Source organism: Thunnus albacares, chromosome 5 (assembly GCF_914725855.1).
Source record: "Thunnus albacares chromosome 5, fThuAlb1.1, whole genome shotgun sequence".
NCBI lineage: Eukaryota > Metazoa > Chordata > Actinopteri > Scombriformes > Scombridae > Thunnus > Thunnus albacares.
Window position 1 is genome coordinate 35,972,433 of NC_058110.1, and position 15,341 is coordinate 35,987,773.

Genomic DNA, 15,341 nt, shown 5'->3' on the forward strand with positions numbered 1-15,341 from the left:
TTATCGTTGATCGTGATAGACCATCATCTAACACAGTTTTTTACTTAATCAGGCAGCCTCATTGAGATTAAGATCTCTTTTCCAAAAAAGAGACCTTAGAACAAGAAACATTCATAAGACAGGAACACAATCAGTGGACAGAAATAACAGTAACCACACAATAAACAAGGAATTCATAAAAACAATTACAAGAATCAAAATTAAAAACATAATGACACTGAAATCTCCAAGGTGAATGTAAGACTCGAGTTTGAGGGCAGTTTGCAGTTCAGAAGCTGCATAGCACCTGAAACCGGTTCAGCCAACATACATGAGAGATTTCTAAGGTTCAGCAGTTACTGGATGGTGTTCTGTAGTTATTAGATTTAAATTAGAGGAGAGATGTGAGGTAGTTTGGAAGCTTTATAGATGACAAGTTTACATTATTAACTTTTAGTTGATATTATGGGTGTGTATATATATATATATATATATATATAGAGAGAGAGAGAGAGAGAGAGAGAGAGAGAGAGAGAGAGAGAGAGAGAGGCAGTGATCCTCCAAACACAGAGTGAGTTCAGACCATGGACACACAGAGACATGGTGCAAGTGGGTGAAGAACTGCCAAACCCACTAGTAGATACAAACACAATTAGGTCAAGAAGCCATTTGTTACGACCCTCTAAAAACAGCTCGTCCACAGAAGGCCCAACATAATTAAAGAGTCAGGATAGTTCACAATAATTAAACCAATTTATTAACTAAAAACAACAACTACTAACAAAAGCTGGTGAACTGGCCAAAAAGAACAAAAAGAAGGGAAGACTGCCAGACCGACCTACAAAGGGTCGTAGGATCTGGGCTCTCCCCTCTAACCTAAATCTGCATAAAAACTAAACCTAACAGAAATAAAGCTGCGAAAACAACTACCGAACCCACCAAACAAACCAGAGACTAACAAAGGCAAAGCTAAAGCATAGCAAAACAAACACAAGAACAATCATCTGCTGCCAAGGCTGGAAAGTGGAGAAGAGAGAGTGCAAGCCACGTTCCTGCCCTCTTTATAGGTCCTCCCTCAGTCACCAGATCAGGGCCACCTGGGAGAAAGCACAACACATGATGAATAGAATATCACAGGTTATTCATATCCCATCCAACGGGGGGGAGTATGTAACACCATTAAAATAGAAAAAAGAGAGAGATAATGATAACAAAAACACAGAAAAACCAGGTTTTGAGGTGTTTTGACATAAAGCCTAAAAAGCTAACACTAACACTAACACTAACTAAAAAGTTGATTATTAGTTAAATCAGGAACAACAGAATCAGTAATTAAGAGATGTGATTTCACTCCAGCTCCATAAATGAGTGGGAGAATACTGGTAACAATGGGAGCTAGTGGCAATGCTCAGAGAATGGTACACTGTTGCTTTACCAGTACAAGACAAAGATGGAAAGCGATCACTCTTGTCATCATGTTGTCCAGTAAACCCACATTGAACAAGATCTGGTGTGAAAAGAGGGTGACAGTTAGCAAATTGACAGGTTTAGGTCATGTTATACAGCTTGTGAAATATCATCCTAGAACAGTGAGCACAGAGATAGCAAAATGAAGCAAGCACACAATTACAGTAGATATAAAAAAGTGCTCAATATACAGCCCGTTCTCACTCCCAACTCATCACATATCGAAGCTTGGTCAGGATCCTGTGGTGTATCATGTCGATAAGTAGTTGTGAGGTTGACACTTAAAATGACCCTTCAAGGTAATAGGCAAAAATCAATAAAATTTGTGGTTGACTTTTGGGACTACTATTTCTGCTATGAAGCAGGCTGAATTTCCAAATCCTCCAAAATTGAGTGGTGGGTACATTCACGCTGCGAGAGCAACGAGCATCACAGTAAAAGAATTGTACACCACGCCACTGTCTGGAATCACAGAAGATGGGGATAGAGAAAAAGGGTTAGTCACCAGAGTATCACCAGAGTACCGATGGGACCTGCAGCCCTCAGGGCCCAGCTCAGAACTGCTGGAAAAAGCATGCAGACAGAGGAAGTGCAGTGCATAAAGCAGATAAGCTCATGCTGTACTACACACATTTCTTATGAACAGGATGAGACTGAGCTAGAGTGGTTCAGGAAAGGTTAAGAATAGACAGATGAGATGTGTGAGACAGGAGCAGAAGTGTCAGAAGAATGAAGACAAAAGCTTTTTAAGTATATGACTCAGCACTTCACATCTCCCTGAAGAAAAGAAAAGAGCAAAACAAAGTAGTGGGAAAACCTAAGACCATGATTGATGCTAATACTGAAGCACAGCAGTGGAGATAAACCAGGTAGACTTTTTTATGTATTACAGTAATCATCTAAAGCATGCAGAACAGCGTGCAGTATGACATTCATTGGTAAAAGAGGTGTACACTTACAAACAGAAGGCCTGCACAGAAAAACAATGGTTCAGTTGACAGCTGACTCCCCTGAGCTGACAGATATTCCTACAACTCTCTGGGCTAAAAGTAAATATGATGTTGGTCTGATTAAGCATGTGCAACCAATTGAAATTGTACCCAAATCAGAATACAGCTCATGTAAAGATCAATATCCATTGAAACCAGAGACTATAGAGGGTGCAACACCAGTTTTTAACTCATTCTTGAAAGCAGGAATTATTGTTACATGTGAAACCTCACAGGTCAGAACACCAATATTTCCTGAGATGAGTTAACAGATTTGTACAAAGACCTGCAGGCGGTGAACACAGCAGCATATGCTCATGCACCTTATCTCATCACAGGTTCCATCAGATAGTTAGTGGTTTTCTGTTGTTGATTTGGCTAATTCATTTCCAGTATTCTTGTGCACACAGATTTCCAGTGCTGGTTTTGCCTTCTTCTTTAAAGGAAAGACGTACACCTGGACCAGATCAGCCCAGCGTTATTGTGAAAGTCTGGCAATATTCTCTGCTGCATTAAATAAAACCTGGCAGGTTTGAGTCTGATGGAGGGGAGCGCTCTCTAACAGTATGATTGATGACTTAATGATCTACTCACCAACGGAAGAGGCCTGTGAAAATAAAGGCAGATTTACTGGATGCTGTATTGTTACCCGAAGAGCTGATAATATGCAAATATGAGGCGCATACAAATAACACAGACTCCGTCTCAACAGGAAATACAAGAGAAGATGCAAAAGCAAAGCGTGCAGCGTAACCACTTCCTCTTTACAGGTGCTGACCTGATACAACTACACCTGGAACACCAACAGCTGATTCCAAAAGTTTACAGAGCAGAACAACACCAGAGGAAAAACAGGATGGTATTTGATAGGCCCAAATTATCTCTTTCCCTTCTATACACATGTTGACACACGTGTTGAAAGGGGGGAACACTGACAGACACGAAAGGCTTCTCAAACTACTCAGTTTTTTTAAATAGTCTAATCTGTGCAAAACAGTAGTGCTGTGGCAAAAATGTTGATAAGAGAAACATTTCCAGATTAGGAATTCCAAGAAAAATCAGTAGTGATAATGGCACACATGTTGTGAATAAAGCAATCATTTTACTGTCTGAATATTTGGGAATTGACCTAAAACAATTCTGTGCCTACCATCCACAGAGTGGAGGGGCAGTAAGGAAATAAAAAAAACCTGACCAGATTAGCTGGTACAGGACTGAGCTGGACAAAGTCTCTCCGGCACAGAGGAATGTACTGATGAAATGCTGAGGTATTGTGCAAACTTGTCCTCTGTTCGTAGTGTAACAGACACACAGGTGAAAGCCCTTCCTCAGGAGAAGCCAGGCAACCTACATAACCTCGAGCCCGGAGACTGGGTTATGATAAACTAAAGGGGAAAACGTTGGAACCAGGCCAGGTGGAAAGGGCCGTAGCAGGTTCTCCTCACCACCGTCTCAGCAGTAATGGTCACAGAGAGAACCACATGGGTGCACGCCAGCCACTGCAAACGGGTAAAGGTGCCGCCACTCGTGATGGAGGCTCAAGGAGAGAGTCCCATACTGCTCACAGATGAGGAAGAGAAGTAACTGAAGGTGAGGGCCGCTCTCATTGAGGTTTAAAAACCTACCAAGAGCCATCGGCTGCCACATATCAGGGAGAAGAGGATCACACTCACTGTGGTTTCAAAACCTGCTGAGAGTCAATGGAGGCCACATGTCAGAGAAGTGACGACTTCTCACCTGCCGTTCACGAACACAGCAGCTGAAACATCCTCACTCGGTTAAGCTCCTGACAGAACGAGGTCCCTGTATCCTTTACATGTTCCACTAAAATGATTGAACGAGCACCTCGGAGCCTGATAACTGAACAGAGAGAGGTGCCCCGAGCTCTGAGAGAACACCTTTATTACCTGCTGTACCTATTGATCAAGCAATGCTGTGATACTCCTGCATTCAAAGACTTGAATTATTACAAACTGGAAATTGTCTGAAAACACTAAACACACATATGAAATAATACACAAAAGACTGCTGGGTTGAAGATTAGAAAAATATTATTGTACAATAAGACAATAAGAGACAGAACGCACAAAGATTTGCATCAGTTCGTCTCAACAAACAAAGAGCAAACCTAATCTATTACAGTTGCACAAGGAACAGAGAGATGATCTGTGATTGGTCAATATATCGGCTTATATGATTACAGCCAATGGCACACAGCCACGAGATATACATTTACATGCACATGTATGTTAGACAAGAGCCACATCTCCCAAGGACTCAGGAAACCAAGAGCCCCGAGCTATATGTGGCCTTTGACCCCTTAACATGTTCTGTTTACACAAAGACCCAGAATGTTACCTTATTTGGGCTAAGCCAGGGTGGAAAGAAAGGAGTGGGCCTCCTAAGGTACATTCTTTCTCTCAAGGACATACACATATTAACAAAGCAAAGGAACAATGATATTTCTTCCAGAATTCTGTACATTAAATTGATAAGCCAATCCTTTGGTCTTTCATTGCCTTTACAACACATATATGACTTACCCATGGGGGTGCGAGTAATTGTGCACACCTTGTATACAGTGGTTTGTGTAAAGTGAGAATAATTTAGAGAAACATAAAGCACTGACTTGTTTTGAAGAACACCCGTTCACAGGAGTTTTTTTCAGTAACTGAGTTTAAAGAGGGGTATTTTACCATTTGGTACACACATACCCACATAGAATTGACAGAGTTACCAGAAGCCACACACACTCAAAAGACGGGATGCAATCTCTGCAAAGAACTGTGTTCCAGTTCCTCACAAAATTGGTGGTCAGAAAACACTTTTACTGGGAACAAGGACAATTTAAAGTCTGTGTACTCAAAGAAGAACTTAAAGGACTATTTCTGCTAAGAGGGTTAAAAAGATAGTGGAGTTAAATTAATTTTGTACACTTTTGACTATAGTGGAAAAGCTTCTATAAACTACTTTGACACCCCCCATAAAATGAACAACAGCGTGACATTTGGGCTCAACCAGGGACGGATTAACAGTGATTACTTAAAAATGGAAGCGAGGGTACAGTCGGTGGCAATGGCTTGAGCAGCTAGAGGGACTTCTCTGGGAAGTCCTACTTCTCCTCTTCAGCATAGGTGGCGCTGTTTCCTCCATACTCCTGGGAGGACCATGTAAGTCAATTACCAGAGTGTAAGAGCCCATAAATTCTCAAAACACACACATCCTAATCCTCCACACATGAACTTGAGTGCTAGAACAAAGCACCATTGTGACACAAAAGAAACATCACAAGAGACATTATCCCTGACCAAGATAATCAAAAGATGGAATCCATACCAACATGCGTCGTAAGTGCTAGTTACCTCTCTATGCTGGTGACCCTTTACTGTGTGCAAAATACATGGGTTGAAGACTCTACAATGTGATTCAACCTCAGACTGAGCTCCTTCAGCATTATGACGACATTTATGTTTAAAATGTATTGATTATTTTCATTATTTATTTGCTTATTTAAACATATATTAGGCCAAGACAGTGTTTTGCAATATTACTTTAGAGAACAGAACATAATGAAAACAATGTGACAGTGACTGTATGTTTGGAGTTGAACTTTGTATTAAAGTGTTTTCATTTTTACTATGTTTTCAAGTCAACAAAATTTTGCTGTCTTTACCTTATATTCTTAACGTTGATTATAGGCCTTAAAATGCCAGTTTTAAGTGCTTTAATTAGTGGGTAGCATTTTTTTTTGCTAATATCTCAGAGCTAATGTTACCATAACCAGAAGACCTGAGGTGAAAGTAAATTCAGATCTGCTTAAAATATTATGATTTATTCCTGATTAAAATTACTCAGTTGTTGTTCATCAACTTTATTTCTTGTTTTTCTTTTTTATATTGTAATCATGTTTGCATCATCCATACTGGTCACCCTGCTTTATGTATATTAGTGCTTACTTTAGACAGATGTCTGAGTGCCTCAGGAGATATTTCCCCTCAACCAGCCTTTGAGGGTTTTTCTTTCTTGGTACTGATAGTTAGAATAGTTAGACATGGTGGTCTTTTACCCTTCTCTTTGTCAATTGAGGGAAGGGAGGTTTGGCCCATGTACCTGTTTTCATTTCTTTTCAGGATTCTTTGAACCCGACCGATTGTTGGGTTGGACGGAGCCCACAGGACACAGTGCAGATAATTAAGCAACATAATATTGCGATTATACAACATTTATACATTGTTGGTACAACATTTACCAACAAAATAAAATATATAAATGGAATTTATATATATATATTGTGAGGCAGTTTGCTCTAAAAATAAAAAACTTTTTGTCTGTGTTATCTCCATTTCCATGGAAATACATGGGGTATGACTAATACCTGGACAACAATCACTTACGTCAGTAGGCTCCTATGTAATGAAACCTGAAAAAATAAAAGAAAGACAACTCAAAACAAACGAAAGACCCCTCACCGGGTGCTTGTTCCCAGCCTTCTCCTCCATCTCCTTGGCAGTCCCATGGGTCCCAGAGCTCGCTGACACCTCAGATCTCTCCTACAGACCTACATAATGGGCCATTGTGAAACATTGCCTGATAAGAAAATAACAAACACCATGACCACTTTGCATGAAGCAAATGAAGGTGAAGTATTGTAAGAGATTAATATATCATCTATAACTGCATATCAACAGTCACAGACTAAAAGAGAGAAGCAGAAAGAAACAGACAATGATGGAGAAAGTTCTTCTCAGCATCACAGCTGCATCAGGCAAGTGTTTTTTTATATATATATATTTATAGTTATATATTCATATATATATATGAAATGCAAAATGATAGTTTATGTTTTTTATGTTCATCACATCCATATTGGAAGTTCACATCCATAATTTTTACTGCCAAAAAAAAATGACACACATGAATACACTGAAATGAAAAGTCATTTTTAGGCCAGATCTAATCATTGTGCATGTCTGTCATCACAGTGCTGTGTGCCGTCTCATCATACGCTCAACGTCAGTACCACTTTGTTTATGAGCCAAAGACCATGACTGAAGCGCAGAGTTACTGCAGAGACAGTTACACTGACCTGGCCACGATAGACAACATGGAGGATGTGACGATCCTGAACAACATGGCAGATTTAAGCAAAATGGTCTACCCGGAATACAGCTATGTGAATTCACTTTTCTCTACTATCTACTCTGTCTCTCTTTCATTTACATTTTTGACAATGACAGTATGTAGGTGAGAGGTGTGACTGTCACACACGCTGAGCTGCTGCTTTAGTACATTTTCTTCAGGCTGTGATGAACATTTTAGTACAAATGTTCCACTTTCTCAGTAAATATGGCCCAATGAGTTTGTTTTTAAGTGGGACTTTATGTGGGAGCAATATTAAAAAGCAAAATGTGCAATATATGTATAAATATCAGGAAACTGGACAACAAAGACACAATATTTGCAAAAATGTTTTTAATTTCATATTGTAATAATATGAAAAGAATAAGAATAATACATTTTGTCATAAAGCTCCTTTGATGTACAGGAAAAAAGAGCAGACAACTTAAACAAAGAAGTAAGAATTTAAAGTTTAATAAGAAATTAAATTAAATAAAAACAGTAATAATGAATATGTATAAATAGTACCAATCAATAGGAAGTTGTGTCCAAACCTGGTACTGTGTAACAATAATTATCATCACTTTCACCACCATTATTATTTTAATAATTGTAATAACTATTATATTATTATGTACCATTAAATTACTGAATTTATAGCACAAGCAACTAAAAGTGTATCAGTTACTTTAGGTAAAATCTCCTCTTAAAGTCAGACTGTGAATGGAAATTTTATGCAAAAGTATTGATCAGCTTTAAAGGACGGGTTCACAATTTTTTATAACTGTCTTAAAACATCAGTCAGGAGCGACAGTATAGATTTTGGCCTCCATCACTTCCATTGAAAGCACATTTAAAGGATCTTTCAATAGTCAGTATGAACAGGAGGAAGGATTACAGCGAGGAAAACCTCTTTCACTGTTCATATGGACTCCTGACTGCTGGTTTAACACACTGGAAACATTGTGAATCATCCTATAAGCTGAACAAGGACAAATGCTGTATAACACAATAAAATCTTACTTTCAGGGATTCTGGATAGGACTGTACGATGACGTGAACAGCTGGAGGTGGTCGCTGTCAGACAGACATTTCTACAAACTCGGGGAGGCTGAGTTCAGAAAATGGTCCCCTGGGCAACCAGACAACTATCGCAGTGCAGAATACTGCGCACAGATGTATGATGGTGGAAAATGGAACGATGAGGATTGTACCGCATCTTTTCGTGCAGTCTGCTCTGATGTCAGAGGTGAGAGTTATAACTAATGGTTTGTTCTTCTGAAGTTACTCTTCAGTTTCCTACAGATTTGGGCCTAAATAGTCCGTTACATAAAAAGCACATAAATGTGAGCCCTGTGTTCAATTCAAGGTGTGAAGTTGAGTCATGAAGCCAGTTTATATGAAGCCTGTTGACCCATTCAGCTCCACCATTAACACAAGTTTATCCCACGTCACTGCCTCAGTCGAAAGGGGTAAGAAAAGGAAGCAAAGTGGCTCTGATGTGTCTTTATGGATGAATGTGTGCTTGCATATTCATATGTATGCAGCTCCATACAGAGATTTATCATTCAAAAATAGTAATAAACACAATCATCACCTCAAAATTGTACTTGTACAGTACTTAAGTGAATGTATTCAGTTAGTTTCCACCACTGGATGCAGAACATCTAAAGAGTGAAGTGTAGACATGTGAAGAGGCTGTTAAAAATACTCATTAACATTTCTTAAGATGTCAGTGTCTTTAATTATTATTTTAATGAATGCATTCTTTTATTGAAGTGGTTCTCAGTGGATTTATAATGACACAGAAACTGCTACAGAAACTGGCATTATTCATTATTCACTAATGTAAGTAACAGACAGGAAACAGGGGTAGTAAGAGGGGAACGACATGCAACAAATGTCTGTAGCTGTAGGCTACCAAGACCCGGGAAAACTGTATGTCACTTCTACACAGTTTTTCACTGTGGTCTATTTTCAGGGTCAAATGTGACATTTGTCCTCATCAACACTACCATGACATGGACTGAAGCCCAGAGCCACTGCAGAGAGCACTACACAGACCTGGCCAGTGTAAGAAATGAAGAAGAGAACCAGAAGGTGAAGGATCTGATATCTGCAGGACAACAAGTCTGGATCGGCCTCTTCAGAGACTCCTGGAAGTGGTCTGATGGAAGCAACTCCTCCTTTAGGTACTGGCTTCCATCACAACCTAATAGCAGCAATGAGAATTGTGTGGCAGCAAACTTTGGCCGTTCTGGACAATGGGAGGACTGGAACTGTGATGTAAAGAAAGCATTTGTTTGCTACAAAGGTAAGCCATGATTCAGTTAGCCTTTAAAGGATGGTTCACAATGTTTCCAGTGTGTCTTAAACCAGCAGTCAGGAGTCCATATGAACAGTGAAAGAGGTTTTCCTCGCTGTAATCATTCCTCCTGTTCATAGTGGATATTAAAAGATCCTTCAAATTTGCTTTGTTAGCTAAGTAGTAGAGAAGTGATGAGGTCTCTGTTTTTGGTACCAGTGAGGAGTCTCACTGCAGCATTTTGAACCAGCTGACTGACCATGTACTATCTATGTACGGAGAATTACAGCAGTCAGTGCAGGAGGAGATAAAAGCATCTACCATGGTCTCTAAATCCTTAACAGACAGAAATGATTTTAGTTTTGTAAGTGATCTGAGATGGAAGAAGCTGCTGCTGACAACGGACTTCATTTGTTTATCATATTTTAAACCAGAATCAAAGATAGTGCTGAGATTTCTTGAGTGGAAGTTAACATTCAATTTTAGAGGCACAAGAGTATTTACTGAGGTTTTGCAAAAGTCTGAAAATTAGGGCCTCAGTTTTATCCTGGTTTAGCTGCAGGAAGCTTTTTGCCATCCAGGATTTTACATCCTCAATGCAGCTCAGCAGGAGTTAAAACAGCTCGGATCAGCAGGACTGAGGGGGAGGTACAGCTGGGTGTCATCTGCATAGCAATGGTAAGAGATATATTACTTTTTCTATAAATAGACCCCAGAGGGAGTATGTAAATGGGAAATAGAATAGGGCCTAATATGGAACCTTGTAGTACTCCACATGTGATAGATGCAGAGGAAGAGGACACATTATCAATTTTAATAGATGCTGATCTGTCCTGGAGGTAGGAGGCAAACCACAGAAGGGCCCCTGAATGCCAACAACATACTGAAGGCGGTCCAAGAGGACGGAGTGGTCAACTGTGCCGAAGGCAGCAGATAGATCTAAAACAATTAAAAGAGTGTGATTTCCTGAGTCTAGGGACAGGAGCGAGTCATTTGTCACCCTCAGGAGAGCAGACTCTGTGCTATGATGCTGTGAATCCCTCAGTTTGAGTCTTGAGCCACTTGAGAGAGACATACTCTTTTGGAATTGCTTTCTATGGCCAGAGTGTAAGAAGCTCTGTCAACTGTTGCTCAAAGAATACAACCAACCACTTTTAGGATAAATTAAGATATTTATTAGTAACTAAAATCTGGAGTATACATGATGAAGCATAAGATAATAATAATAATAATAATAAGAAGAAGAAGAAGAAGAATACGACCTATAAATTATCAAATATATATATAATAATGAAAATTATTCAGCAAGAGTGAGTCGAAGTGTTTGACTTGAGGCTAACGTATTGCAATGCTAAAGGGAAGCTAATTCAACTTCAGTAAAGAAATTATATTTTAATTTTAATGGTATTCGACATCAACCCTTGATCACAAAGCCACATTATGCCTTAGTGTTGAAGACAGAAGTTATCTCAGGGCACGTTCCACATAGAGCAGGTCTACACTGAACTCTTTAATTTACAGAGACCCAACATTAACCCATGAGCAGCACTTTGTGTCAGCAGCAAGGAAAGAAAACTCCCCTTTAACGGGAAGAAACCTCAAGCAGAACCGGACTCTAGGTGGACGCCATCTGCCTTGACCGGTTGGGTTGAGACAGAAAGAAGGAGGGAGGGAGAGAGAGACACAAAGAAGCATAATAACAACAACAATAATAATAACACTGATAATAATAATAGAGATGTGACTAATAATTATCATAACAATAATAGCAGGAGAAGATGTCGAGGCAGGACACCCACAGGACAACGCCACCATCCCTGCAACATCCCTGCAGCCATGGCCCACAACTCAGACTCCAGATTTTCCTTCAAGACAAGAAAGCACAAAAACTCCGGAGAAGAAGCCAAGTTAGTGACATGTATTTACGGTACATCAATGTATACAGATGGAGACGAGGAGGACACATGGATGAACCTACTCGTATCCCTAGTCGCTGTGTGTGTGTGTGTGTGTGTGTGTGTGTGTTTAATTTGAGTTTGGGACATTGATTTCTGTGCAGTTTATATGTTGGTGTGAAAAATGTGTCAATAAAACAACACTCAGAAGACAAAGTGAGCTGATGAAGCCTGTTTGTTTTTCAAAGCGCCTGCTTCAAAGTACGTGGTGCGAGTGAGTCTGAAGAAGAACTCCGCTCTGGATCTGAATGATCCTGCTGTGATGGAGAACATCTTGAAGCAGGTAGATCATGTTTGATCTCTTTAAAACATTTATGTGTCATCATTACTGAAAGCAGACTAGAGTCAAAAGAAGAAAGAATAAATCATCTGAAGTTAAACTGTAATAAATATGAACATTAAAGTGTGAAGCAGGTTGTTTCTAAAACAGAGATTCCAGATGAGGAAAATGTAACTGAACAAGAGCTTTTAGTGAAAAGTTTTCTCTGTGAACAGTGATGGAAAGTAAGTAAGTACATTTACTCAAGTACTGTACTGTAGTACAGTTTTGAGGTACTTGTACTTTACTTGAGTATTTCCATGTGATGCTACTTTCTACATTTCAGAGGGAAATATTGTACTTTCTACTCCACTACATTTATTTGACAGCTTTTTGACAGCTATTTGACAGCTTTAGTTACTTTTCAGATTTGACACAATGGATAATATAACAAGCTTTTAAAATACAACACATTGTTAAAGATGAAACCAGTGGTTTCCAACCTTTTTGTCTTTTGACGTCTTACAAAAAGCAGTGTGTAGTCGGGGTCACATTTCACATGTCTATGAGTTGTTAACAGCTCCACCAAATAGTGATTTTTCCCTCTAAACTTCTCACATGCTTTCATTTCAATAAATGTTCAAATGATCCAATATTTCAGCAAAAATCAAAGATTAGAGAAAAAGTCCAAAAACTGAAAACAGATTTGTGTATCAGAACTTTTTCTTCTTTCCTCTCCCATTAATCATCTCACCACCCCTCAGATTTATCTGCTGACCCTTTGGAGGGGCCCGACCCCTCGGTTGGGAACCACTGGACTAAACTAGCTAACTGTATATAAAGTAGTGTAAACTAGCTCCACCTCCAGCAGCTACAACAGTAACATGCTGCTCTAACACTGATGCTTCACTATTAATAATCTAATGATGTCATATATAATAATATATCAGTCAGAGGGACCAAACCACTACTTTTACTGCAATACTTTAACTACATCAAGCTCATAATACTTATGTACTTTTACTGCAATACTTTAACTACATCAAGCTCATAATACTTATGTACTTTTACTGCAATACTTTAACTACATCAAGCTCATAATACTTATGTACTTTTACTGCAATACTTTAACTACATCAAGCTCATAATACTTCCGTACTTTTACTGCAATACTTTAACTACATCAAGCTCATAATACTTATGTACTTTTACTGTAGTAGGTTTTTCATGCAGGACTTTTACTTGTAATGGAGTATTTTGACACTGCTGTATTTTTACTTCAGTAAAGGGTCTGAGTACTCCTTCCACCACTGTCTGTGACTGGTATTCAGGACAGTAAATGTTTTTGTATCTCAGCTCAAACAGAGGCTAAAGCAGAAGGGGGTGAATGGAGACGTCAAACTGAGCTGGAGGAAGCAGTCCGATGGAAAAGTCTTCCACAAGGTCGAGAAGAAGACAAAGAAAGATGAGTTTTAATGTTGTGTAGAAGTTGGTCCGTCTATTTCCATGAAAGATTTTTTTCTTCATCCTTTAAAAGTGTAAAATATATTTTCTTGTGGTCTTTAAATTATACAAATAATGATCATACTGTATGTATTTTTATGCTGTCACCTTATTAGAAATTATTTTATTGGTTAGTGCATAAAATAGTTATAGTTTCTGGACAACAATGCAGGAATAAGATATACCAGGCTTTGATACACACACAATACTTGTTAGTAGATCAGTTCATTGTTGGTTTGGATCCAAACATGAGATTTGTTGACAAGAAGAAAAATATACAAAGTTGCCAGAATGATCCTTTAAAGGTTTGATTTGCACACAAAGACATTCACATATATACAAACACACTTTTACCTGCATATACTCAGCTGTGCATGAATTTTATTAAACAGATAGCAAGCTATAAGCATTCACAAACACATCTCATAAAATCTCAAAGACAAGATAAACAGAATTACATTAAATAAAAATATTATGTTGATACTACAAAATAAAAAGAAAGAAGGAGAAGAGGAAAGAAATATTATTTACTGTACATATTTCTTTTCACTTCTTATAACCATCATTTCTCACTCCAGTTGTCCAACAGTCACCACTTTACTGGGAAGTTACTGATATGTGTGTTTAAGATGTTTTTTTAAAAGATGACGAGTGAATTCAACAAAACATTAAAAACCTTATTTAAATGAGAATTTAACCACATTACTGGAACATAAAGGAAGATGAAGATGTTAAGACTCTATAGTAGAATATAAATGAATGAGTAGGACAAGTCTGTAATAAATTAGTAGGAATGATGTTGAATTATGAAGTTAATACATTTTCAGTTTATGTCAGAAAGGTGAAGATTCTACTTTATGTTTATTATTGAGGTCACAGTGGGTGGTGGTGTACTGGAGTATGTTAGATTGCACTGGTGTTCCTAATAAAATGCTCGCTGAGTGTATATAACTGTAAGAATGATCATCTTTTAAATTGTTCCATAAGTGATTAAAACAAGACAATCAATGTCAAAGTGTGTGTCAGCCTGGTTCAGAACAGCAGCTGCAGGTGTTTTCTTGATACTATCACAAGAGATCATCAAAGTCAGACATTTTCAAATCTTCACATGTTGTAGGCACTTTAATGATCAGCAATTCACAGATTATTTATAAGCTATTTCTAAAATACAAAATGTTTGTTCAAACAATTGAAATGGAACAGTTTTTTCACTAAAGTAGGTATTTGAAAGATGAATCATTTTAATTAATATTTCTGTCAATAGACTAAAGATATTTTGATTATTACATTTTCTCTTTTCTCTACTGTATCTTTGAATTTATTAATATTCATACCAACATTTACATAAATGAAAATGTTCAATAATTGAGGAATGAAGCTTTATTAATGTAATGGATATATTATTGCCTTGAAGTTAATAAAGATCATTAACTGCAGATTGTGGTCAGTAGTTGTCTGTGGACGTGGTCAAACAAAATTATAGCAAAAAGGGAAAATTACTGAACAAATGTGCAGAGTAAACAAATCATTCACCATAAACTGTTACTGTAATAAGTACTTTTACCTTAATACTTTAAGTACATTTTGCTGATAATACTTAGGCCATATAATTTTATGTACGGTAAGTTTTTCATGCAGGACTTTTACTTGTAACGGAGTATTTTTACATTAAGGATGTGAATACTTCTTCCACCACTGCTAAATATATATATACACATAAAAGTCATATTGAATAACTTTGCTCCATGGAGCTTGTAATGCAGACA

At 38.1% G+C, this 15,341-nt stretch overlaps 1 protein-coding gene across 1 annotated transcript in view; it reads right to left on the bottom strand.

Moving 5' to 3' along the window:
* The window catches only part of LOC122981723, a 930,226-nt gene that overhangs the window by 633,176 nt on the left and 281,709 nt on the right, over window positions 1-15,341 (bottom strand). The gene's annotated exons all lie outside the window — the stretch shown is intronic.